At 37.8% G+C, this 26,325-nt stretch overlaps 1 protein-coding gene across 3 annotated transcripts in view; it reads left to right on the plus strand.

Moving 5' to 3' along the window:
• Window positions 1-250: 250 nt before the first annotated feature.
• WRAP53 (WD repeat containing antisense to TP53) overlaps window positions 251-26,325 on the plus strand; it is a gene marked incomplete in the record, with an annotated part of 785,404 nt that continues 759,329 nt past the window's right edge. Inside the window, 1 exon segment of one of the 3 annotated variants that reach the window (XM_044090178.1) lies at window positions 251-430. 3 annotated transcript variants of the gene reach the window in all.

Here is a 26,325-nt window from a genome sequence, read left to right on the forward strand (position 1 = left end):
AAAGTTTTTGAGAGGTAGTGTTCCACACTGACGATATTAAGTTGAGAGCTATGTGCATCCCATACGTGTTTGTATTCCTGTGCTAGCTACGCTTGTGTTTGCCTGGTTAGGTGCAAAGTAATTCTGTTGCGAATTCGTGTGTGTATAAACATGTCTGTCTGCATTATCTCGGGGGTTTTAAACAGTAAGCGGAAATATTTGATATTGTGGCGTTTTTCCGGGCTGTGTGGCGCTTATGTGCGCTTTGCTTTTCATTCCGGTGGAAGCGCACGTGGTGGAACACTCTATACTTTGTTTTGTTTTCAGACCGGACACGTTCTGTTCTTTGTGTTCCATGATTGACGGGGAATTAGTTAAGTCGAAAACCAAGCGGTCCTGAGCACATTTTCTTGCGACTGCAGCTTTGTACATGGGTATTTCAAAAAGTTAGGTAGATATGCGATGTACGTTTTTGCACACTTAATATTGAGCTATAATTGCAGTTTGTATAATGGATAGTTGCGTAGTCTAGTGTTTGCGCATGCTCAGTGGCTTGCGCCCTTGGGAAGTGGAAGGAGTAAATGTTCCTGTTTTGGTAGTGTCTTCGCCAGTTGTCTTTGATACAGCTTCAAAATTTTAACTAATTTCACAATTTATGCTTTTTTCAGTCTAAACTCTAAACGGAACATTTAAAGCATACAATGCCATCTAGTTGTTTGTTTTTGGGGGGAAAAAAGTAAATGGTACAAAAGGTATCGCTGCCTTGCATCAAATTTCAACTTGGGGCGGGGGTGTCGTGGATATTTTGTGATGATGTGGTTTATTCTGTGCATTAGGTATAAGCTTAAAAACGGAAATTTAAAGAAATGAGCGCCCCCGTCCAGTTTTTGCAAGTCCCATTTTTGTAGTAAGTAAAATAACTAGTTTTACATTAAAGAACACATCTTTGAGTGGTAATCGTTATTTGTGACTGGTATATATATATTTTTTTTCATATGTAAAATCCATTCACTTTTTTCCTCCCAGTAAGTTTTGGACTGGGTGTAGCTGGATGGTTGGAGTGATAGTTGCAGAGCCCCACAAAAACATGTACTTGGCATAAAGTGGTTATTTTATTTGTTCCATGACCGGAAATAAACCTTTCATAGATCTGGTTATCGATTTTCCAGAAGTGTGTACATTGCATGATTTCTATTGCATTTATGGGGAAAGTCAGATGTTTTTTGTGTTATAGTCCTGACTGTGATATTTCCTTCTGTGAAATTCCTTGGCTGGTCTGATTACCAGAGAAATTATTTGTTCCTCCTAAGGCTGGCAGATGCCCCAACTGAAATCGGTATGCCTGGGTATGTAGGGAACCATGAAACCAGTCTTTTTTTTTTATTTTTGCCTTCAGAGCCTGAAGCAGTGTTTGTGTGCCATTCCGCTCCAGACAGAAGTTGTCGGAAAAATAGGTATCCCATTGGGGAACTTCTTTCTTTTGTTTTAAACTCCAGTAAAGTAAGAATTGCCTCCGCTGTAGTAAGCATATTCCACACAGACTTCCACTTGCTTTCTGTCACCTTTTTAGACCCAAGTCATGACGTTCCTAGTTGTTGCTTTTGCGCCCACTTTAACTCTAGGGTGATCAGACATGGGGGCGAGATTTTAGATTCCTTAGTCTTGAATCTTCTCATCCGAGTCTGATTGCGTTGTCTGGAGGTTGAGTAACCAAGGAATAAGAAGGGAAAAGAAAAGACCCAAGCTTGGACGAAAACCAGTCCCAGTCTCTCTAAGCTTGTGATGTGATGAACAAAGCAAGGTGCTTGCACAGCCCCTTTGTCTAAGGTGGTACTTCAGGCTTCTGAGACCCATTCAGTGTCCGACTTGCCGTCTGGTCCCTCTACTTCTGCACAGGTCCTTGCTTTCAGCTCATCTGTGGGTTCCAGAGCTGCTCCGCAGGCCTCTGCTTCTGAAGTACGCACTCTTCCAGGTGTCGCTGCTTTGCGGCTTTGGCTTACACCTGTTCATGTTTTCTTTTAGAGTGATAGGTGTCAGGATGTTGGATGTCCCTAGGCGACTCCCAGGAGAAGTACTGCTGCAGGGCCTTCGCCTAAGCCTATTGGTTCTCTTTCTCATGGCTACCAACAGAACGTAAATAGACTAGTGTAAGACCGGATCTCTATAGTTCGGTCTACACAAGCCCCCGGGGATGCCTCCCCAGGTAAAAGGAAAATAGACCCTACTACTTAAACCTGCCCAGACCGTTTTGAATCTGAAGATTCGGACCTAGAGGGATCTGGTTCTGATGAAGGATCCTTTGTCTCATCTCTTGAGGATTCAGATTTAGAGGAGAAAAAAAACTTTTTCTAAGCTTGTTTCCTGTCTTTCCTGTGGGTAGTCTAGCTTGGATATAGATTTGCTGTGTCCAGGACTATTTGTAGGCTTCTAGGGCCCAAGTCTTTCTGTGTTGGAAGGAAGTCTTCTAGCTTAATTTAGTTTCTTAGAACTAGCCAGTTTTTTGTTTCGGCACTTGTTCAGAACTTATTGTAAGCACTAAATAAGCTACAAATTACTACAGCACTCAACTTTCCTCATCGTCTAGAGGAAAACAGTTTCTAGTACTTGACAAATAAGCACATATCCATGCATGTCTAAGGGTCAGCCCCCGGTGTTTTCTCCTGTCTACCTGATGAATCTGGGCATCTTGGGGCAATGCAGTAATTGCCTCATGTACACAGACAACCCTCTCCTCCTACCGCCCAACACTACAACCTGTGAGAGATGCACTTATATAGCCAAACTGGAAGCAAAGCTCTCTTCACCCAAGACTGGACTAGACAGTCAAGAGAAGGTAAACACTTGAACCACACCACACTCAGCACATAGTCCCTCAAAACCTACACCACCAAAACACATGCATATAGTCCCTCAAAACCTACACCACCAAAACACACGCATAGAAACACAAAACACACACCTACATTCGCGGAGGCTCTCCGTAAAACCGGCCCAAGCAACAGGGACCTCCAAAGCAGAAACGCAAGCAACCTCCACCCCCCAACACAACCCAAATGACACATAGCCCACAAACTCAGTGTGCCAGGGTTGGGAGGGTGGCCTAATGGTTAAGGTGTTTGCCTTATAAACACAAGGTGCAGGGTTTGAGTCTCACAAGGGATAATTGGCTAGGCTTAAAATGGCTTGCAAGGGCAGTTAGCTTAGTACTAATCTATGAACCTATAAATATACTTATGCAGACAATTCCATGTAAAAATTTTAAACCATCTGAATTTTGGTGCCAAACAAATATCCTGTTTCTTTTGTATATTGCTTTTCCATTCACTTTTCCCAGTTTTTTTATAACACTGGTTCTTATAATTACCCCCTTTTTATCACAGCTTTCTCTTCTAAATTCATCTATAAACTCAGCCAGAGCTGGTCTTTTATTTAACACACCCCTATCCCTTTCTCTCTACCTATACTGTTTTATCAATCCCTGGTATGGAAGGTAGTCTCCAACCTGCAGTTCACAGTCCTGCTTGGTGTCATCACCCTCTGACTTTTCCTGACAGTTATTTTTCTGCAATAAACTCCAGGTACCTTTTTTCTATTTTCTGTGCCCTTGCTAGCAGTCGTTCCTAGTGGTAGAAGCTTTTTTCTCCACTTTATTAGCTGTGTTCTAAAATATTTTCTGTTACTTTGCAAATATAATAATCTTTATGGCTGTTACTAGTCTGCTTAAGTACCTGCATTCAAAACCCTACTTTCTTCTTATTTTGTTGACTCTTCCTAAGTTTTTAACATCATTTCTTTCCACTTTGGTTTGTAGTCTTCTGCTTTGTGTTACTTATGTGAGTCGTAACTGTGTAACTCTACAGTATCTCATCAAATCTGTTAATCCTAACTCCTCTTGTTTTGTGGTTAGAAACCACTTATCCTACTTAATTCTTGCTCTCTTTCCCGCCCAAATAAATTCCTTCAATTCTTTATTAATTATGGTCCACAACTACTACTCTGGTTCATGAAAATATGCCTGAGTTTTGTACACTAGAACAATTTTCACTGTATGTACCTTGCTATCCATATCCATAGTCAAGAGCTTCCAACTTCTCCATTTTTATATTATCTTTTGCTTAGTCTTTTCCCACTTGCACCTTGCTACCATAATATAATCCTTTTTAAGGCAAACACCTATATATTTAATTTTATTTCCTCAAAAGTATGATTATTGCTTAACCAGTTCATATGCGGGAGCATAAAACAAAGGCCATCTTCATTTTTTTATGTATTTAAAAACTTGAAACTGTGTCAGTGTTCCATAACACTAAAATATTTTTTCTGGATTTATCATATGTAATGTAATATCTGCAAATATATTTTTTTTAATTATCATACCAGTTATTTCCTTGAATTTGAGTCCATTATTTTTCTTTGCCAGTGGTTCCAAGTATAAGACAAATTAATAAAGGAGAAAGAGGGCACCCCGACCTGTTTTCTCTGTTCAAGCGCAGCTTGTCAAAGGGAAACCTCCCATCTTGATTTTGCCTCTGACCCTTCTTATATATTCCTAATCAACCCAACTTTTCTATCAAGAAATGCCAATGCTGCCATTGCTATACTTATAAAATCCCATCTAACTCTATTGAATGTTTTCTCTGCATCTTGACCCACCAACAATAAAAGGGTCTTCTTGGACTCTGCTTCCCTTTGAATTATCCTCATCCTATTAGTGTCCCATCCAGAAAAATCACATTGATCCATAGTTAGTTTTAGTTTTCAGTTTTAGCCACACCTTAGACATTGTTTTAGCTACTATAGTCATAAATTATTTATAGTCATCATTCAAAATTGAAATTGGCCCATATGAAGTTGGATTTAGGGGGTCTTTTCCCACTTGGAGGTAGTACAGCCACCACAGCTTTCTTTCAAGATGCTGGTACTGTCCCACCTTTTAAAGTAGTTAAAACCTTCAGGATGCTTGTCATGCTCTGCCCTCCCACCCAACTTCCAAAGGAATACCATTTGGAGACTTCTGTTTGACTGATTTATCAGTCACCATTTTATGTCATCCCCTCCCATCTTGGTTCTTAATTCTTGAGCCTCATCTTTGTCTGACTTTGACACCCCTTTCTGTTTTTTTGTTGTGATTTGTATTTTGTGCTATGGAGTTATCAAAAATACTTTCTTTACCTCAACATTTCAAAATGTATGCATATTATCAAAATACTGTTCCCTTTAGTACTTAACAGTTGTTCCATAAGATTCCCTTAGTTTAACCTTTAATAATCCCTCTAAGTAATCTGTATTGCCACGTTCCCCATATCTCTCTCTCAGTTTTACCACATTTTTAAACTTCAGTTTATTTTATCCTGCTTCATAGCTAATAATTGTTAAGCCTCATTTTCCTCTAACCTTGGCATAATTGGGTATTCCACAAATATTTCCATTTGTCTCTTTCTCGGTTTCCACATTTCCTTTGTTTTATACAAACTGTCATATAATTCAAAATCTCTCTAGTACCACTATAGGATCTCTGGTTTAGGCTCCCTAAGTTTGGCCAAAAAATGTTTCTACTTTCTGTTGCCTAAGTTGCTGTGCTAAAGGTTTTTGTGTTCTGGAGTTATAAAAAAATGCTTTACTGCAGCCTTTCTAAACTGATGTATATTATCCATATACTCCATTTTTTTTCCTTTTGGCACTTAGCAGTTTTTCTTTCTCTTGTTCTGTAAAGATTTCCCCAATTCTGCATTATTTGAATGTTTTTCAGTACCACTAAATAACTTTTTACTCTTTTTTCCCCATATTTATTTGATTTCTGCCCTGTTTTTAAATTCCATTTTCATCATACTGACTAGCTATCCCTTCTGAAAACAATTCTGTCTTTCCTAATGACTCCTGAATAATTTCCAGTACTCGTTCTTTAAATGCCTTTCACTTTAACAAATAAGTAGGAAAGCACCATTGCCTCATTTTTATTCATTGCCCTGCAACTTTGTCTTAGTTTTTATTGGTGCATGATCTGAGATAGTAAATGAATGTGTTTTCATAGCTTTCAGTTATATGTACATGCTCTTGTGAAATGTAAATTCTATCCAGTCTAGCCCGTTTATTTTACCTTGGAGAATAATATGTAAATTCTGTTGATTTCCTACTACTGAATTCACATGGTCATACAAAATACTCTGATATAATTCTTAAGAAATATATAAATCCTATCCTGTCATGCTGCTATGTACAGTATTCTTCTTATGAGTGGTGGGCTTGTGTGTGTTTTTGCTGTTATTGATTTAGTTATCCTTCTGTGGGTCTTGTATTGAGTATATTTTTTAAATTGAAATGTATTGTTCTTGTTATCATTGCTTCCTACGTACTTTCTGGTGAGTTGATGCTTGGAATTTCATTTAGGCTGCAGTTGTGTAGTCTTAAATGACAAAGCTTACTTTGACAGAGATCTATCCTTGCATTCCATTCTAGCCCCCTCAACATTCCAGACCAGGTTCCAGTCCTCACCCGAAAATAATAATCCCTGCTCAAAACTGATCAATTTCTCCCAACATTTTTTAATCTCCATAATAGCAGTTCTTGTTGGAATATGTAAATACATGTTAGCATAATTCTCTTGCTTTTCATATAGCTCCTTACTACTGTAAACTCTCGGTAAACCGGCACCCATGGGGACTGGATAAATGTTGTTGTTGTTTGTCTTTTGACTTTTTTCCGGTAAGGGTCGCCACAGCGGAACTTCAGTCCGCTAATGATTGGCAGTAGATTTTTACGAAATGCCAGCTAGATGCCCAACCTTCAACAAAGGCACGCCCATTTACGCATGCATGTATTTCTAACGCTACCCAACAGCGGGGAGGACATGCAGACTCCACACAGAAGGCACTCCCAATAAATGTAGTTTCTGAAAAACGTAGAAACACACACCAAACTAGAAAATGAATCTCAAAAACCAAAAGCAGTAGGTAGAATGAAGGAGTGAACACAATTCTTTAGCACTTTCGTCCAAGTTTATTCCTCATGAACTTCTTCAGAAAATGTTAAACCTCACAAAACGCACCCCTTTTAAGTTACATAAATCATCACATGACTTTCCATATCACTTTTTGAATTAAAGGCATAAAATCATGCCATAAAAAGAAAACTGTCATATTGTATAAACGACAATCATTCAAAATATTTTGTAAAAACATATGTTGTGTGTGTATGTATGTATGTATGTATGTATATATATATATATATATATATATATATTTTTTTTTTAGTGCTAAAAAACAGTTTAATATTAATGCATTCATTCAGAGCTCCAGACCAGAAGCTCTATCAGCTACCAAACTAATCTGCCACAAAGACTCCTTACATTCCAGAATCAAGTTGGTATTCCCTATAAATTCCATCTGTGGAACAAAATCTATAACTGAAAAAGTGTACTACTTAAAGTTCATGCATTGAGTGGCATGTCTAGCCAAAGCATTGGTAAAATAATTTTTCTTTATAGCAAGTGTGTGCTCATATATTCTTCGCTTTAAACATCTGATAGTTTTCCCTATGTAATAACAAAAACAGGAATTGCATATGGCCACATAAACTGTTAGAACTCTCACAATTGAAATGTTTGTTCACCCAAATGGTCCTATTGAGATGTCTAATAAATGTGCAAGACGTATTACTAATGCACCTACATTGTTTGCACTTCTTACAAGAGACGGTCCCTCTAACACTATTTTCATCAACCAATACTGACATGTTTCTGACTCCATGTTCCAAAATGGGTTTTAATGTTCTTAATTCTCTTGAAAGTGACCTTGGGGGTTGTACAACAACAATCCGTGTGAGTTCTCTATTACCCATCAAGACTTTCCAATTGTCCTTGATAATATGTTTGACACCTATCTCGTTAACAATGGGTATGGGGAATGAAATGGTGAGCGTAGTGTTGTCCTTCTCTTTCCTTATTACACTTGCATCACTTACCCCCCTAATGACAGGTTTGGCAACAGTCTGTCTCAAAATGAAAACTTCATTTTGTATGTTGGTAAGCCAAACCTGATCATACCCTCTGCTGCTCAAAAAAATGTGTCCGCATAATAATCTCTTGGAGAAAGGTATCATCATCAGATGTAAGTCTACTAAAACTAATAAATTGCCCCTTGATTACCCCTTTCTTCGTATGTCTAGGGTATAAACTGTCTCTGTGCAAGTATTGGTTAACAAATGCATCTTTTCTAAAGATTTTACTCACAAAAATGTTACTAGATGTATCAAAGGCCAAACATATGTCTGAAAAATGTAATATTCTTACCAAAACTCCCCACAGAGAATTCTAGAAAATCTGTGGCCTGGTTGAGGTCCTTCACAAAAGACTCAAATTCTTTCTCTTCACCAGTCCACAAAAATATCAAGTCATCCAATGAATCTCTGCTATAAAGTGAGTTGGGATCACTGTGGATGTAAATATAAGTATCCCTCCTCCCACGTGGCCATCACAAGATTGGCAAAGGCTGGAGCCACCTGCCCCCATGGCCACTCCTGAAGTCTGTTTGTAATGTCATTGATTAAATTCAAAATAATTATTATCCAAAACTATACCCATGAGTTTACAAATCATCCCAGCTTTACTATGCGTAAAATCAGTAAACCCATTAAGGTAATCTGTCAGATATTCTATACCAGTATCCTGGTTAATACTTGTGTAAAGTGATTTTACATCCAAAGACGCAAAATAGAAGTCACCATGGGTGAAGTTCATGTCCCTCAGAAAAAGGTGCCAAGAATCCCTAGGATACGATTTCACTTTTTGCAAAATTGGATTAAGTGTATAATCCAATCACAGAGAAATATTCTCTGTCTTGGATTTCTTGGCTGAAATGATTGGCCTAAAAGGTGGATTTGTTTGTGATTTCTGTACTTTGGGTATCCCAAAGAAACATCCCATACAAGGGTGTTAAACAAGCAGATATTCATATGTATCATAATCTATACTACCATAACAAAACATGTCAAAGAGGTCAGTATTTACTCTCAAAAAAACTGTTGTTTAGCACATTTTTATCTACAGCAGTATAAGCTGTGTCATTAGCCAACATGTTTTCAATGTTTTTAACATAATCTTCGGTACACATAATCACCATCATACCACCCTTGTCGGCTCTCATTACTCTAATGTTTTTATTTTTACTTAAAGTACACAGTGCCTGATGCTCTTCCACAGTGAAGTTATGCATATAGGTGTCCTTTACAATATTCCTCATATCCAGTTCACACATGTCATCAAATACTTGCAAGGTATTACACAAGGGAGGGTTATATGTACTATTCTTTTTGAATTTGTTGTAATTATTACAAAAATCTTGTTTATCTACATTTACATCATGCAAAATGTAGTAGAGGTTCAGTTTTCTCAAAAAAAGTTTAAAATCAACTGTCAATCTAGTGATGTTGACAGAACTGCTAGGTATGTAGGAAAAAACTGTTTTCAAGACTGAAATCACATCTTTAGATAAACCACTGTCAGACAAGTTCAAAATGCGAATTTCAAGGTCTGAAACAGTTAATTTTTCTCTTTGTTGTTTTTCTCCTCGTTTTTGTCTTGTTCTGAACCTGGTTTAACCACTTGGGAGTCCGTTTGTTGCCGCCTTTGTCCACCAAAAAAGGACCTGACCCTCGAGAATTACCTGAGGATGAAACAACCTTAGCAAATGTTGCATTGTTGTTGTCCAGGACCGTTGAAACTTGCTGGACAGTATTATTGTTGTTAAGAGCATTATTATTCATCATGACATTGTTGTTCCCCTATTCCGTTATAAGTACAGTTAACAGCAATCTGAATAGCGTTGTTGTCATAGATTCATAGGTTGGTACTAGGCTGTCAGCCCTAGGGCCTATACAAGCCTAGCCATAACAATTCTCTGGTGATGTTAACATTAATGTTATTCTCTTGAAAACCCCGCCGACATTGCAAAGGGTAGGCCTGTTTGTTAGCATAGGCCAAAAGATACCTCCGCAGTTTGGACTGTCTATCGGCTTTGGCCCCAATGCTATTATACAAGTCAGAAAGTACATTGAAACAACAGTGTCCCTTGATTTTGTTATTCAAAGTTGCCATGTTCCCTTTAACCATGTCGATCTCTTTCACATAATGTGTTGGCATATGCATCATGTTGATGCCCGTTTCATTAAATGTTGACTAACTCAATGTAAAACGGGTCACCAGCATTCACACAGTTAGGAAATTTTGATGGTCTCAGTCCCTGTGGAACACGTTTAATACATTCATTGAGATGTACAATCTCTAGTTCCATAGATACAAAACAAACTGTAAGCTTTTCAAGTTTAAAAATGTCTTTCCTGCAACTACAGACGTCTTCATAATGACTTGTAGAATTGTTTAAAAACAGCACTTACATTTTCGCCATTTGATTCAAAAGTAATATCCAAGAAAGGATTGTTTGCTTCCTTGAATACATAATCCAAAACACTGCCGTCTAAGTGTACAATTCTGTTCCCACTCGGACCACTGCAGTTGTTTGCGGATGAATAAATGGAATCATTACCCTCCTGTCGTTGCTTAATGTTGTTTGTGGACCCCAATTGCGATTGGGTCTGAGAAAATGAACCCAAAATGACTGGATACTGCTGTCAAGACCCACATAATCTCGAAAAGCCGTCTTGTATGGCTCCAGTAGCTGTCCTGGCAAGCTGTTCATAGCTAGGTACTAGGCTCTCTGCCCAAGGGCATTTATAAGCATAGCCAGATTGAGTCAGCTTTCGCCGCCCCATTGATTAATTAACTGAGCCTCTGTCAATAAGAGCCAATGAAGTGATCCTAGGGGTGTATTTTCTGTTACCCATACACTCGTTAAGGTTTCTCTTGAAGAGTGTTAGTGAGGGGCTCTGCCTAATGTAGTTAGGAATTTTGTTCCAAAGCATGGGAGTCTCTGACAGGAATTTATCCTTCCAGCATGTTCTATTTAGTGTTGTGGTGAGGTTTAGCTCACTAGAGCGAGTGGCTCGCAGTGACTTGGATTTCTTTAGGTGGCTTACAGTGACTTGGATTTCTTTAGGTGGAGCATGTCCATCAATTCTGAGTTGGACATGGCTTTGTAAGTCAGGCAGGGATCACCTCTGAGTAAGCGATATACCACTGAGTACAGCTGTAGTTTTTCCAGTCGGGCTGCATAGGACATATGTTCGAGACCAGTAATACTCTTGGCGAGGTACTTTTGTGGTCTTTCCAGCTGTTGGAAGTGTCTTGAGGTACATCCCAAACTGGGCATTGTACTCTGATGGGTCTGATGAGTGACGAGTAGAGGGGCACTATAACCTCTTTATTTCTAGATGCGAACCCTTTAGTAATTCGATGGGCTACATAGAAGGATTTCCTAACTGCTTTGGCAATATGATTGTCAAAGGCGAGATTGCTATCTACCTGGGTCCCCAGATCTCTTATTACCCCTTCTGTATTAAGGGGGCTGCCACCTATGTGGTAATTCATGGGTGTTTTGTTTTTCCCAAATGGGATGACTATGCATTTTTTGGCATTTAGCTCGAGACCATGACTTTGACACCAGGTGTCCATCTCAGTAAGGCCCTTTTGGAGAATGTCTGTGTCAGCCGGAGAGTCAGTTATGGCTCCCAGTTTGCAGTCATCGGCGAACTTGGTTAGCCATAGTCGTCCTATGTTGGCCTGTACTTCTGAGTGGTGCCAGACCTATCATTAGGGGGGTAATGCTGGATTTAACCACGGTTGGTGTGGTTTGGTCACAAGGGCGAAGCCCGAGTGGCCAAAGACAACCGTGGGTAAATCCAGCATTACCCACACCCAGAAGTGGGTTATTGCTATTATACAGTGACATTATTTAAGAAAAAAAATACTTAATTTTCTTAAATAATGGCATTGTAGAATGCCTCCTTGCTGCCCTTCCGCAGCTGTCCGGTATTCTGCGGCAGTTCGTTTGTACTGCGCATGCGTACGCTTACGCAGTACATCAGAGCTGTGGGTGGAAGCAGCAGAGAAAGCAATATCTCCGTTGCTTTTTAGAAAGTGTCTCACTATGTTAAAGGAGTTTAACATAGCGAGACAGCTTTAAAAAAAGCAACAGAGATCTTCCTTTCTCCGTTGCTTTTTTTAAAGCTGTCTCGCTGTGGTAAACTCCTTTAACATAGCGAGACACTTTCTAAAAAGCAACGACGATCTTGCTTTCTCCGTTGCTGTAAGAAAGAAAAAGGACATACTAATGGAAAAAGTCCGGGCGACTGGACCTTTTTCCATTAGTATAGGTCTGATTTACAACGTTAATGGAATATAAGGAGTCTTTGTGGCAGATTAGTTTGGTAGCTGATAGAGCTCCTGGTCTGAATGAATGCATTAATGTTAGTGCTTTTTAGCACTAAAATAAAAATATATAAAAATATATATACGACATATGTTTTTACAAAATTATATTTTGAATGATTTATTGTCATTTATACAATATGACAGTTTTATTTTTATGGTATGATTCTATGCCTTTAATTCAAAAAGTGATATGGAAAGTCGTGATGATTTATGTAACTTAAAAGGGATGTGTTTCGACAGGTTTAACATTTTCTGAAGACGTTCATGAGGAATAAACTTGGACAAAAGTGCTTAAGAATTGTGTTCGTTCCTTCTACCTACTGCTTTTGGTTTTTGAGAAATGTAGTTTTCTGGTTGCTTGAGAGTTACTATTAAAAATAGGCCTGACTAATACTGTACCCTATACTATTTGTTTGGTTTGACTTCTTAGGTTGGGGAGAGAGGGAATTTATTTCTATCTTCCTTTTTAAAAAAACTCAAAGCGTAGGGCATGTTTCTGCGGGTGGGGGGGGGGGAGACAAAGTGCAACGCATGAAAATTGTACTGTATTTCTTCAAATTTTTTTTTCTGGCTGCTTGAGAGTTCTGGTTGTTTGAGTTCCAGTTAACTGAGAGTTTACTGTACCACAAATTTACAACTACTGTTTTTTGAGCTTCTCTCTATATTTGAGTCCCCTTAGCAATCCGCATTATTATTCCCCCTTTCTCCGTTTCTGCTGAATGACCATTCAGAAATCCTTTTTGTCAAATCCATATGCTCATTTCTATCTAGATGTGTCTCCTGCAGCATTACTATTTGCACGCTGTATTTCATAATACAGTTCAGTACTTTCTGCTTTTGCTTATCCTGTATGGCTGTTTATATCCATTGATAACATGGACAGAGGAGCAGTTATGATATAAATATTACCCACGTCTATTATACAGTACAGATTTTTGAATGTGTATTTCAAACTTTTGACTTACTCTGTTTGGCAGGCTGATCTTTTAAACAGTTGCTTCTTTTCAGCCCCATGTGGACCTGTTATATTTTTCATGACTTTGCTGCTTCAATGAAAACACACAAAACTAAGTACATTTTCGGAACCCCCATCCCATTTAACTTGAAACAAACACAAAAATATGTACAATTTGAAGCAAATAAAGTTTACCCTTGCAGATACCAGCATTTGCCTCAAATCAGCAGGTGCTGCTCCCAGAGGCAATACCTAATCTAAAATTAAGGTTACCCATGCTAAAGTGCATGCTACAGCTTGTGTTTCCACTTCGATCAATTGCTGTCTCTTCATTTGTTATATGTCTACCTCCTAGATGTGAAAAACAATTTGAATACCTTGAATAAACATTAACTTTTAGCATTAGAAAAAAGTAAGCTAGCTACCTTTAAGTAAATTAAATTGTGCATAGTTCAATTAAATGCAGTAAGGCATTGAGTGCTTCAGAGGCTACTGATTCTCATTCACTTTCCATAATTTTATACTTCCCTGTTGCAGTGGCAAGCATTTCACTGAAAAAAAAATTAAATTCTCTCTCAGCAGTGTGCTTAGATCTGTTGGGATTATTTGCTTGTCCATGCAGACAGCTCCTGACCAAATAAAAGCAGGCCATAATTTTGAAGAAAAGCAAGCTAACAGCTTTGCAAATGCATGAAAGACTGTAAATTCCCCAGAGCAAACCCTGCAGACATCGGTTGCCAACTGCTTGCACCTGAAGACTTCTTGTCTTGCACTCGAGTATTTGCTAATGTAAAAAACAGGATAATAACTTTGCAGATGCAAGAAATCTAGCATTTTCCATGCCTTTCACCATTGTCTTAAATTTTCAAGCCTGTTGATATGAGAAAGGGAAAAAAAACTCCTCTAGATTTTAAACTAAGGACATTAATCTCGGAATCCACCCTTACAAAAGCAAGGAAAATTGCTATCTTAATGTTGCACATAAATGCACTTCTGTACCCTGCCTCGCAACACAGCAGCCCAACATTACATTAACTTGCTTCTGACCAGCTTTCATTTTCCTACAATATAAAGCCTGTACATCTTACAACTAAAAAAATGTACTTACTTACTACTATAACATCTTTAATATGTACAGCAGCCACTGATAGTTCCCCTACCTCAGATTCAAAATACTGCTGAAATTGTATACATTTTCTGATAAAGCTGTTCATTTTTGTAGTTAATTTAGTATAACTATTATGATGTTTTTCTCCACTTTTTGGCTACATGTATTTTTTTAGGTTACTTCTGTAACTTACTCTCAGTTTTAAGAGATTATACATTGCAAGGCTTGTCATTCATTTGTTTTATTAACGGTCTCTCTGTTCAGAGTATGTATTTTTTATTGACTGCTTATATGAGCAGTATTTTAAATATTTTTTGGTTTAACAGAGGAAAGGCACCCCTTCTAGAATCTCTAAATAAAATCAGTCTTCAATTGCTTCAGATTACTGAAAGAAAGTACGGATTCAAGGCACCACAGGTACATGTCATGTGGGATAGGAAACTGAATGACAAGCAGATGGGAAATAAGATCATGGCCACTGTGGCAAGCTTGCAGTAGCAGTTCACAGATGAGTGCCCAGTGAACCAGACTGTAGCCTTCCTTGAATGCGTTTCAGTATAGTACTTTGCTAGCTGATCTTTCTCTGTTCACACTCAGATTGGAATACTACTTATTGGCTGTTTGGCTTGGCTGTTATTTCCATTAGCTGGCTGCTGATTTAGGCTGCGGTGGTGCAGCAGTTAGCATTGTCTCCTCACAGCTAGAGGTTCTGAAGTTTGATTCTCGGCTTTAGCACCACCTATGCAGAGTCTACATGTCCCCCATGTGGTCAAATGAGTTTTAAAGACATGCAGTAGGTGCATATGTGTGTTTGTGTGCCTTCTGTGAAGGTTGGGCACTAGGCTGGCAACTCGACACCGTAAAAACTTCATTGCCAGTCAATCTGCAGACCAGTGATCCACTGTGGCGAACCCTAACTGGAGAAGCCAAAAGAACTGGCTTCTGATTTACCTCCTTTCCTGGTGTGTTATGATGATGCATTCCCCTCCCCCATGCCAAAGGATCAGTTTCAACAAACCCCATTTGGCAGCCCCTTGAAATCCCCAATCGTCTGCTGGACAGTATTAATCCAAAACAGTGCTTGTAGAATTATTGATTTTACTGAAAAATGTTTATTTTTTCATTTGCATTCAGTTTTAGGCAAAATTGTCCAAGTAACTTGTCCCACTGTAAACTCTGCTTCAAATGTAATAATCATCTATTCTCCCAAGTTCATTTGCCTTTCCTTTACAAAGGTCCTACTCAGTGCCCCTCCACCTCCCCTTCAGCTTTTATAAAGTCTGAAATCCGCTTTGATGGAGGGAAGCACTCGCATATAATAGAGTGGCATTCTGCTATCTTCTCTTTGGGGCTTGTTTAAAAAAAGAAAAAAAATCACATTTGAGTGGCAGTTATCCACAGTTTTTCCTGAAATGAGGTGACCGTTTCTATGACTGTTTTAAGAACCTGTACAGTATCCCCAAAGCATTAGTACTTGTCATTTGCTTTCCTTTTAAGGATTTAAATGTGATAATCTAGAGGAAGTTACCAAGTAATTTGTAGAGATCTTTTCCCATGTTTTTGATGCAAGTAGTCCCTTGATTTAAAGAAATCCATATGTTCAGCTTTGCAGTTAGAGAAAGTGCAATTTGTGAATGTACACTGGTGCATGAAATTGAGCTGAAGTGATTGTGGTCTTACCAGAAGCAAAAAAAAAATAAATAAAAATACTGAACTATGACAAGATTGTGTATAGGTATTTTTGATCAAATTGCAGTTTCTTGTGAAATAGCGGTATACACAAAGTCCACAGACGCTGAACGCCACTCCCTAAGACCCAACTCTGCAATCCAATCCACCAAATATGAAAAATGAGTCTATTATCTAAGTATAAAAACAAACCTTGCATAGATGCTTCAACTGAAGCCTAAGTATTACAACAAATGAGCGCTTTTGCCTGTTTTATAAAGCCAGGACTGCTTCACAGTTTGAATGCTTAGTCAACATTTTCCCCTTTAATACTAATTCATTGTACCTGCACCCAATTACTTAAAGGGCTATACAGTTCCACATCCAAAAATATCCCCATTTATTTATGATATAAATATTGTTCCCTAGTAATCCTAAAGAGTAATAATAAAATTAAAAATATGTACTCGTTAAACAAAGCTTTGTACAACTTATGGGAATAGATATTAAAAAATATTTTAGGAATAAGTTCCCTGACTTAATATAGTAATAATTAATGGCTTTCATTTAAAAAAGTGATAAAAATTAAGCCATTAATTAAACAGATTGGGAATAAGTTCCCTGACTTAATCTAGTAATAATTAATGGCTTTCATTTAAAAAAGTGATAAAAATTAAGCCATTAATTAAACAGATTGTCAAGGAATTTATCTCTAAAATACGTTCTGTTCCAATATGTTGTACAAAGCTTTGCCTTTTTTTTTTTTTTTTTTTTAACAAGTACAGTATTTTTATTTTGGGCACCAGGCTGGCAACTCGACACTGTAAAACTCCACTGCCAATCATGAGTGGACAGGTGATCCACTGTGGCGACCCCTAACCGGGAAAAAGCCGAAAGAAGAAGAAGATGAAAAGTAAATGGGGAAATTTTTGGATGTCATATGTATGTACTTTAATTTAATTGGTGGAAGGTACGATGAATTGGTATTGAAGGGTAAAATTGATTTAAGCATTCACATTTTGAAGAAGTCCTGGCAACGTTAAAGGATGAAAGTGCTTGTTTGTTGCAATATGTAGGCTTCATTTGAAGCATCTATTCAATAAAGAGGTTCGTTTTTATATTTAGTTGGTAGACTCATTTTTCATATTTGGTGTACTGGATTGCTGAGTTGACTCTTAGAGATTGGCCTTCAATATCTGTGGACTTTGTGGTTTTGGGTTTATCTTAGTTTTACGGCTTTAAATAGGGGTATACATTATAACAAATGTGCATCTTGTTGGCTGAGTTCATAACAGTAATTTTCCCGTCTAAAACCTACATTATCTCAAAATTTTATTCGACTATGTAAATGTTTTATTTTAAACTTACCTTCCCTTGTATTGTTCGGTTTTGTTTTATTTTATGTAAGGTATGTAACATTAGAAATCTAATTTTAATGATTTATTTTATGGATATGGGAAGAGGGGTGGTGGTGATTTGGAAGAAGTGGGGAAAATACACCAAACGCAGAGGTGGGTGATGAAAAGATGATTTGTGCCTTAAGAGTCTTCTAATGAGCTATGGAAAGGAGAAGAGAGGTAAATGGAAGCTGAGGCTTTGACATGGTGTGAGAGGAGATTTGAACTACAAAGGAATTTTTGTGAGTAAGGAGAGCTAAAGCTGTTTAATTGTTGAGTAATGATTCTATTTCTTACCTGACAAGAGGTAGTCTGTGAATTTGAGCTTTGACAAGTCTGTTGCTTTCAGTGTATGGCTGTTATGTTCTGACTGTCCTGAAGTCACAAGGGATTTAAAGGAGAACCGCACCTGTAGACTGAAAAAACGTGCTTATTTCATCATGTCTTGGTGTTTCCTACATTTTGACACCACTTTTGGACTATATATACTGTTTTTTAAATATATATTTTTAAATGCAACTGCAGAGTCTGCCCAGATGGGGTCTGGCATCTTGACTTTTTAGTCTACCTGTAGGTATCCCACAATGCAGTGTTTGGCTTTAAAATATTACATCATAGCCCCTCAGCTCCTGTCAGTTCATTGACTTTACATGCAGGAAGTTCATTTAACTAAGCTGAATTTAGGTTCAGATATTACAATTTAAAGTAAGCATGCAATAATGTGAATAAAGATGCTAAATAAAACACTTTAAAAACAATTACAAGACCTAAAGAATAAATTACAAACCACCATGAAACTGCATGTGTACAAAGAAACAGATTCTTGTGAATGCAACCACTAGCAGACATCTCTTATACAAGCTGAGCCTCTCTGGACTCGTTCCTAGCAGGGGTGCCACCTTTGTGGAGTAAGCATTTCATCTCTCTCTCTCTCTCAGTTTTGCAGCATTCTTTGGTTTCCGCCCAAATACCAAAGACATGCCGATAACTCCATGTGAGTATTTGCATTTTGTGTTGGACTGACATTCTTTCAGGGCTGGTGGTCTGTTGTATTCTTGTTGCTTGCTAGAGTGGACTCTGACTCCCCTGTGGATTTGAATAAGATAAAGAGGTTGTTAGAAAATTAATGAATAAGCCTAAAATGAAGTGTCATGATATGGACAAGTGCCAGCATAGCCAGCTGGAGATTTGTAAAGAATTATATGTCCTTTGATTTATACAAGATGCTTGTGTCACAAATGTATTGGAACTGTGTCATTTAGTAGGTTTACCTTCATATGTCTGTAAATGACATGTGAACGCACTATTGTGCGACTCAAAAATACGAAAAATGTAACGTTGAACATCCCCAAAATTCAAAAATCCAAATCTGGAAAACCAGATTCGATGATTTTCGAACTACAAAGTCGAATACACATCGTAATGCAGCGTGTCATTTTGTAGGTTTACCTTCATATGTCCGTAAATGACGTATGCGAATGCAGTATTGTGCGACTCAGAAACACGAAAAATGTAACGTCGAGCGTCACCAAAGTTCGAAAATCAAAATCTTGAAAACCAGATTCAATGATATTTGAACTACAGAGTCGAATACACATTGTAATGCAGGGGGGCAAACCCCCCTACACCCCCCACTTTAATATACTAACTCCGAGATCGCACTACAGTGGGGAAAGGGACCATTTCTTGATCCCTGCTATAGTGCAATCTGCACCCAAAATGTCAAATCTGCAGTGAGCGAATGCCAATGTGCATTCGCTCATTGCACATTCGGACAATTTTTTTTCGAGTTTGTGAATTTAGGAACCTCCTTTCCACCTTCTTGTAATCGCCCATGTGCATCACGCACATATGAAGGTAAAAACCCATTTTGTATATCAAACTGATTTGTACCGATGTTTGTGCCGAAAATGAATCAGCAGTCCAGCCTGCTGGAATGAAAAGAAATATACAATGTATTATTGCAATTGAATTAAATGTAACAGCTAGTTTGTTTTAAGAAAAATAAGGGAAATATAAATGAGCTCTTAAAACATTAAGACAGTACCCCATAGTGCTGAATAGGACTGGTGATGCTAGGTCTGGGAAAAAACCTTTGTTCATTAGCTCAGTAAAGAGAGGAGAAGCCCCAGGTAGTGCCATAAGCATTTAGATGTGTATTGTAGCCATCTATGCTGAATTCCTGCCTCAGCTTCAAAGGGAAATACTGAGAGAACTTGGAGTCAGGTAACCAGATGTGGTAATTCTGACAGCCCTCTTGGAAATTGTATTTTAGATATTGGAGAAATCTCAAAGTATTGAGTATTCTGTTTGGAAGCCTGAGTAGAAAGACTGCTCACGTATTTCATCTTGCCTTGCCCAAGTAAGTTATTAGGCAACAGTAAATTCTCTTAGATTCAATAGTGATGCTTAGTTTAGAGAATGTTTTTCTTCATTTGTATGGGTCTGTCCATCTATGTTAATTTCAATATTTTCTGTGATTTGAACTCTGTGGTTTATTGTAAATATATATTCAATATTTTCATGTTCTTTTATTATTAAATATATTTAAAACTTTTATTGTGGCTGGTCCTTGTCAAAAGTAACCTTTAAGAGTACTTGTATTTATTTGTTAACATTGTGTGGGTCACTCCAGAAGGCTTGGTGGTCTTGGTCAACTACTATAATTTGCATTAATATTACACAGTATAATTGGACACCGTTTGTTAAGGGCCTTAAAGTAGCAGATTGTGAAGTATCTGTGGCAGTGATAACTACCTTATACTCTGGGCAGAAGGGGGCACAGCAGGTAATTTTGTACCAGCCTTTCTCAGGTGTGTGTGTCAGTCAGTTACTGGGGGCAGGGTGCTGGGTTTACAGAGAGGTTGCTGGAGGACTTGGCTTGGACACTCAGCTGAGGACCTAACCCTACAGCTGTACCAGTGGGGAGTCTTATTGGAGACCTGGAGGGAGACAGACATAGAGAAATACAGACCCTAGGCTGTGTGTGTTTCCTGTGTGCTTTTAAGGGAAATTTTATTTGATGCAGAAAGGTCTGCATCTAGAAATACTGAGTGTATCCATTTGTATTTCAAGTGCATGTCCCTCTCCAGACTCGGAAGTGATTCAGGTCCTTGATTACTTGCCCAGCGTGTGGATGTCATATGAAGCTTTTGTAGTTTATGAAATTAAACAGAATAGAATTTAAGATGAGAAGATGTGTACTACTTAAGTGTTGTACTAGTGTTGTCACTGATATATGTTCTAGAGTAATTAAGTGCAGATTAGAAATAAGGAACTCCCTTTGTAGAATACTTCAAATACAGAAAAGAAAATTGAATGACATGATAGGATCATTGTGCAGAAAGCCCACTTCTTTTTCTACTTGAAGAGGTTCCTTTCAGTGTTCTACCAGAAAAAAATATCCCAGGTAAGAAACCTCCTACCCGACTGTCTGGAGATCATTAGTCAAATATTAAGTGAAGAAAACACATGGATATGGATGTATTGAACACTAAGTGTAGGTTGTTTATTAGCATACCTCTTGACTACCTTGATTATAGTGCTGTGATTCTGGCCCTCGGATTTAGGCTTGCTCATCTTATATTTACTGATGTTCCTCATAGTCAGACCTGTTTGTAGATACACACCTTGTTATATAAATAAACCAAGTCTATCAAATATTCCCTAGCACTAAATGATAGTAATCTTCCGTTGTAGAAAAATAATAAAAAAAAAACTGTTCCTCTTACTAGCCCTCTGCTGTGATTTTTTTTTAAAGGATAGTACTATGATTTTTAATGCTGTGAGTTTGAGAGGTGTGTTTAACTTTCTCAGAGGAATCATCATTTAGGGTTATTAATGATCACCAGATACTCTGATAAACATAAGTTTGTCTTCATTAATAAACAGTTGGTCATCTGACATGTAAATTAGAAACTAAGTAAACTGGACCAAAAATCACAGCCAAAACGCACAGGAAATAAGTTTAAGGTAAGCTCTTTTGTTCTTTAAAACAGAACATCATCAGACTACAAATAAAACATTGGACCCAAATCTTTTTATATACAATTAATAAATCATCATGTAACAAATTAGACCAATAGTCAAACACCTTTAATTAAAAGTGAAAAATAGTTAAGCCCTTTGTGCCATAAGGAAGCACTTGATAATTGATTCAGACCTGGAGCCCTATGACCTGGAGCCCTATTGGCCCTTAGTCTGATTTGCCAAGATGATTCATGACACTCCAGTAATACCTTACTCTCACCATTGAAGTAACCTTCCTTGATGTAATCTATTAATTTAAAAGAGAATTTCTTAAAATTAGCACAGGTACTAGCATGTTTTGCTAAAGCGTTGTTAAAATCCTTTTTAATAGCTAATAGATGTTCTTAAACTCCTGATGGTCTTTCTGATATAAAAAGAGTAACAGGAATCGCACAGAGCAATGTAAACAACAAATTTTGAATTACGATTAAAACTAGTTGGGACAGAACTATAAGTGTTCCAATTAACCAAGGATTAAAAGTGCTTTTTTTTTACTTCCATTTGATTTGCACATATGCGGCAAACTACTCATAATGAAATGTACATTCAGTTTCCTAACATACAGTTTAAAATCGATGATAAGTTTAGTTAAATTCACAGGCCATGAAGGTATAAATGGAAAAACCTCTTGAGTACTGAAATGTGATCATTAGATAAAGTTTTTAAGTCTGCTTTCCCCATTCCTATTACAAATGAAATTTGGTTTATTAAATACCTTATTTATAATAACTGGAGAGTTATTTGGGGGAATGTAGAATTAAGCATAGGACATAGACCTATATTTACTTTTTAAAAAGTTGTGACTATTAGGTCTATTTTGGAAAATGGATTGGGTAGTCTTATCTAATGCAGATTTAGATAAAGTTGGAACGTTTAGTTGCAGCAATTGTAAGCAATGCTGTTTTATGAGCAATGTTTCTGTGTTGGTCTTTAACCATTGTAACATGAGTATTAATGTTCCAACTAGTTTCGATTGTAATTCAAAATTTGTTTACATTGCTCTGTCATTCCTATCATTCTTTTTATATCAGAAAAACCATCAGGAATTTAAGAATAAGAGTTTGCAAACATCTATTGGCTATTAAAGAAGGATTTTAACAACGCTTTAGCAAAACATGCTAGTACATGTGGTAATTTTAAGAAATTCTCTTTTACAGTAATAGATTACATCAAGGAAGGTTATTTCAATGGTGACAGTAAGGAATTACTGGAATGTCGTGAATTGGCTTGACAAATCAGACTAAGAGCCGATAGGGCTCCAGGTCTGAATGGATCAATTAACATAAAGTGTTTCCTTATGGCACAAAGATCTTAACTGCTTTTCACTTTTAATTAAAGGTGTTTGACTATTGGTCTAATTTGTCACATGATGATTTATTAATTGTATATAAAAAGATTTGGGTCCAGTGTTTTATTTGTAGTCTGAAGTTTTCTTTTAATTAAAGAACAAAAGTGCTTACTTTAAACTTATTTCCTGTGTGTTTTCGCTGTGATTTTTGGTACATTTTATTTAGTTTCCTCATTTGTTTGTGTGTTTTAAAGTTATCTTTAATTTAATGTGGAAATAGAACCCAAAACACAAAAATAACTAGAATCTTTACTCTTATATCTAAAATAGTTAAAACCAGAAAAAAACACACTGTTGGCAGTTGACTTAACTTGCAAGTCAGTCCCTCTTGTATGTGTAGAATTTCTGAAGGGATGCAGGTCTTCACATATGGTAACCTGCTCTGTTTATTGAATGATTTGGTTATGGTAAAATTTAAGCAAGTACTCAGATCTGCAGTTGTTTTACTTTGCTGCTTTAAGTCAAGTCTGCTTTGCATTTTTTGGTTGTTTGAACTGCAGCATTAGCCATTTGTAAAATCCGTGGCATTGAACTTCAGATAGGTCTTCTCCTAACACTGGATATTTTTGAGACTTTGATCACTTAGAATTTGAGAGGATGTGGTTGTGTTTATTTCTGTAGGTTGGACTACATCGCAGATAAGGAGCGCTATATATGTTTGTCTCTGGTCTCTTCTTTATTCTTTGTTCTTAATTATTCTGCGAATGTGAACAGTTCAGGCTGACCTATATTTTTTTTCTTTATATACACTGAGCACATTCTCTCTGGGTCTCCTTTTATTTATTTTTTTAACTCATTACAGCCTAGTGTTGTCTCCAGGTGTTTCTGCAGTTGTGTACTACTGATACTTGTACATGTGAAATATTGCTTGCTCATAATAACATCGATAATTCTAAACCCATGCTTATGTACAAGGTATACGATTTCATCTTGACGCTTACATGATGGTAAACTGAATTGTATTGATGTTTGACCTCTCTCTAGTGCAGCTAAAGATGAATTAAATATTTGTGCACTATTTATTTGTATTGTAATTTTTTTATTTCTCTAAGTATGTCAACAATCAAGAAAAAATAAATTGCTTAGCCTCTTATGGAAGCTCACATTTGTATGACAAAAATGGTGCTCGGCAGTATGTATGTGTGTTCATAAGTAGTAGGCTTGCTGCTCTTGGAGGCCATTTTAAGTCTAGTCAGTTTTCCTCAAAGGTGAGAACTAAACCCTGTACTATATGCTGTGAGGCAAATACCTTAACTGTTATGGCAGCCTCAACCCTGTACATGTGTGTTGCTTGAATGTTTACTGAGATCATATGCTGTGTTTTATACAGCATTACAGACTTTAATACTTATTCTTTGTAGCTTATAAAATCAAATTTAAGACATAAAAATCAAATGAATGCCACCACTGTAAAGATTTTTTTGGGTGCTGAATAGTTTGCTATTTACAGTTTTTAGAACTTGGGTTTCTAGAGAAATAAGCATTTGTTTGAAGTGTGAAGTGATATTTTTTTAAAAGGCTTAGTTCACACGCATTGGAAGTTGAGTGCAAGCTCAAAAGGGAGATAATGCATTAGACATCTTTAAATTGTCATATTTTAAACTACAACTACAACAAAACGTAGTAACATTTCCCATTGTTTCATGCAGTATACACTTTTTTTTTCTTTTAAACAGTTTTCATTTACTCCAATATTATGTAAATCGCACATTTCTTGCCTTCCCTTAAACCTCACTCCTCCTCCTGAATAGTATACTGCGTGTATTATTGCTACAAATTCATTCCTTTTTCTAAATATCCTACCTGTAGATGTCCTTCCATATCACTGTTCCAGTGTTCTTTACATAAGGGATCTCCTGCTAAGGATAACCCAATGTCTGGCTGGTACACCAAAGGCCAAAGTGTTTACAGGTGTGGTACGTCACGTGTTTGCTAGCTGTGCAAGGCATAGGGCATAAAGGTGACGTATGGACACACACACATCTTGGAGCTTCTTTGCTGCCAGTTTGAACACCATCACCGAACATCTGTCTTAATGATCTTTTTCTGTGCTGGTTACCGATCTGCTTTCAGATCAGTGCCCGTTTGGGTTCTCCTTGTCGTTCATAGGTTGGTACTAGGCTATCAGCCCTAGGGCCTATACAAGCCAGCCATAACAATTCCCTGGCTATTTCTTCCCACACTCTTTACTTCCCTGGACCCCTGTCTAGCAGGGTGACTGACGTGATCCCCGGGGTGAATTTCCTTTCTCCCATCCAGTCGTCAAGGTTCCTTTTGAAGAGGGCCAAAGAGGCACTCTGCTTGACATGTATGGGCAATCTATTCCAGGGTCTGGGGAGTCTCTGGGTCAGGAACCTATCCCTCCAGCATGTTTTGTTTATTGTGATGACAAGGTTTAGATCCCTGGAGAGTCACTCTGAGGGATTGGGATTTCTTTAAGTGTAGCATGTCCAACAGCTCTGGGTTTGACATTTCCTTGTATGTTAAGCAGAGATCGCCTCTGAGTAGACAATAAGTGACGAGTATAGCTGGAGATTTTTTAAGGCTTTAGGCCTGTGATTCTTTTTATTTTAATGTTGGTTTACGTGTCATCCAAAAAGAGAGATGTAGATTCCCCATAAAGATAATCACTAACAGTGTCTCTTCTGTTTAGATGCTTTTCACAACCTACAAAGTGTTCCATCTGCCAAGTGTTTGTCCCCAAGGCCCTACGTAGTCACCTTCCTGTTTGTCTGTTTACCTGGAAAGCCAACATCTAAAGTTGTTGGCACAAGGTACTATGGTGGAGTCTTCCCATCCCGATGGTCAGCTGCTGGCCAAGAAAAAGGCCAAAAAACTTTGATTTGATTCATCTGCTGTCCAGCCTCCCCAAATGTGTCTCTTGAGGTTGGTGAAAGCCTGGAGGATTGTCCAGTTTACTGATTTGGATTTCTCTTACGTGACCCTGTCAAAGGCCGGCATAGATCCAACAGTTCGTATGTCCTCATTGGCTTTTCAAATGTCTGCTCCAGGGATTGAGAGGAAACCACGGCTGATTATATCTGAGGGACTGATTGGGTTTCAACAGATTTTAGTACAAGAGGAGATTCCTACTATGCATGTAGAGTGTCAGTAAGGGTCTGACCCTCTTACAATTTTTCGTGTAGGTGTTCCACAGGAAAAAAACAAGCACATTTCTGCTGCAGTTAGAAATCCCCAATGTGAATGACAGTATTTTACTCCATGTGTGTGTTTTAATGCTTTGTTTCCTCTGGGGGAGGTCTCTATGACTTTCCCTCCCTGGTCTTTTACTCCTGTTAAGAGACCTAGGGAGCAAGAGACTTCTGACGAGGATCTGGTTTCTCTGGACGTTCTTAATATACCCTTCTCAGAGCCCTTTCCCTTTGGACTATGGGTCTGAGGAAGAGGATTCTATCAGTCCAGATGACACTATTTTACGTATGATGGAATTTTTCAAGTGTTTCTAAGTTTCTAGTATCCAGTATCCAGAAGAGGTATGAACTCCTCCATGTGAAGTGT

The sequence above is a fragment of the Protopterus annectens genome, chromosome 12.part0 (genome assembly GCF_019279795.1).
Source record: "Protopterus annectens isolate FY-2018-M chromosome 12.part0, PAN1.0, whole genome shotgun sequence".
NCBI classification, from domain to species: Eukaryota; Metazoa; Chordata; order Ceratodontiformes; family Protopteridae; genus Protopterus; species Protopterus annectens.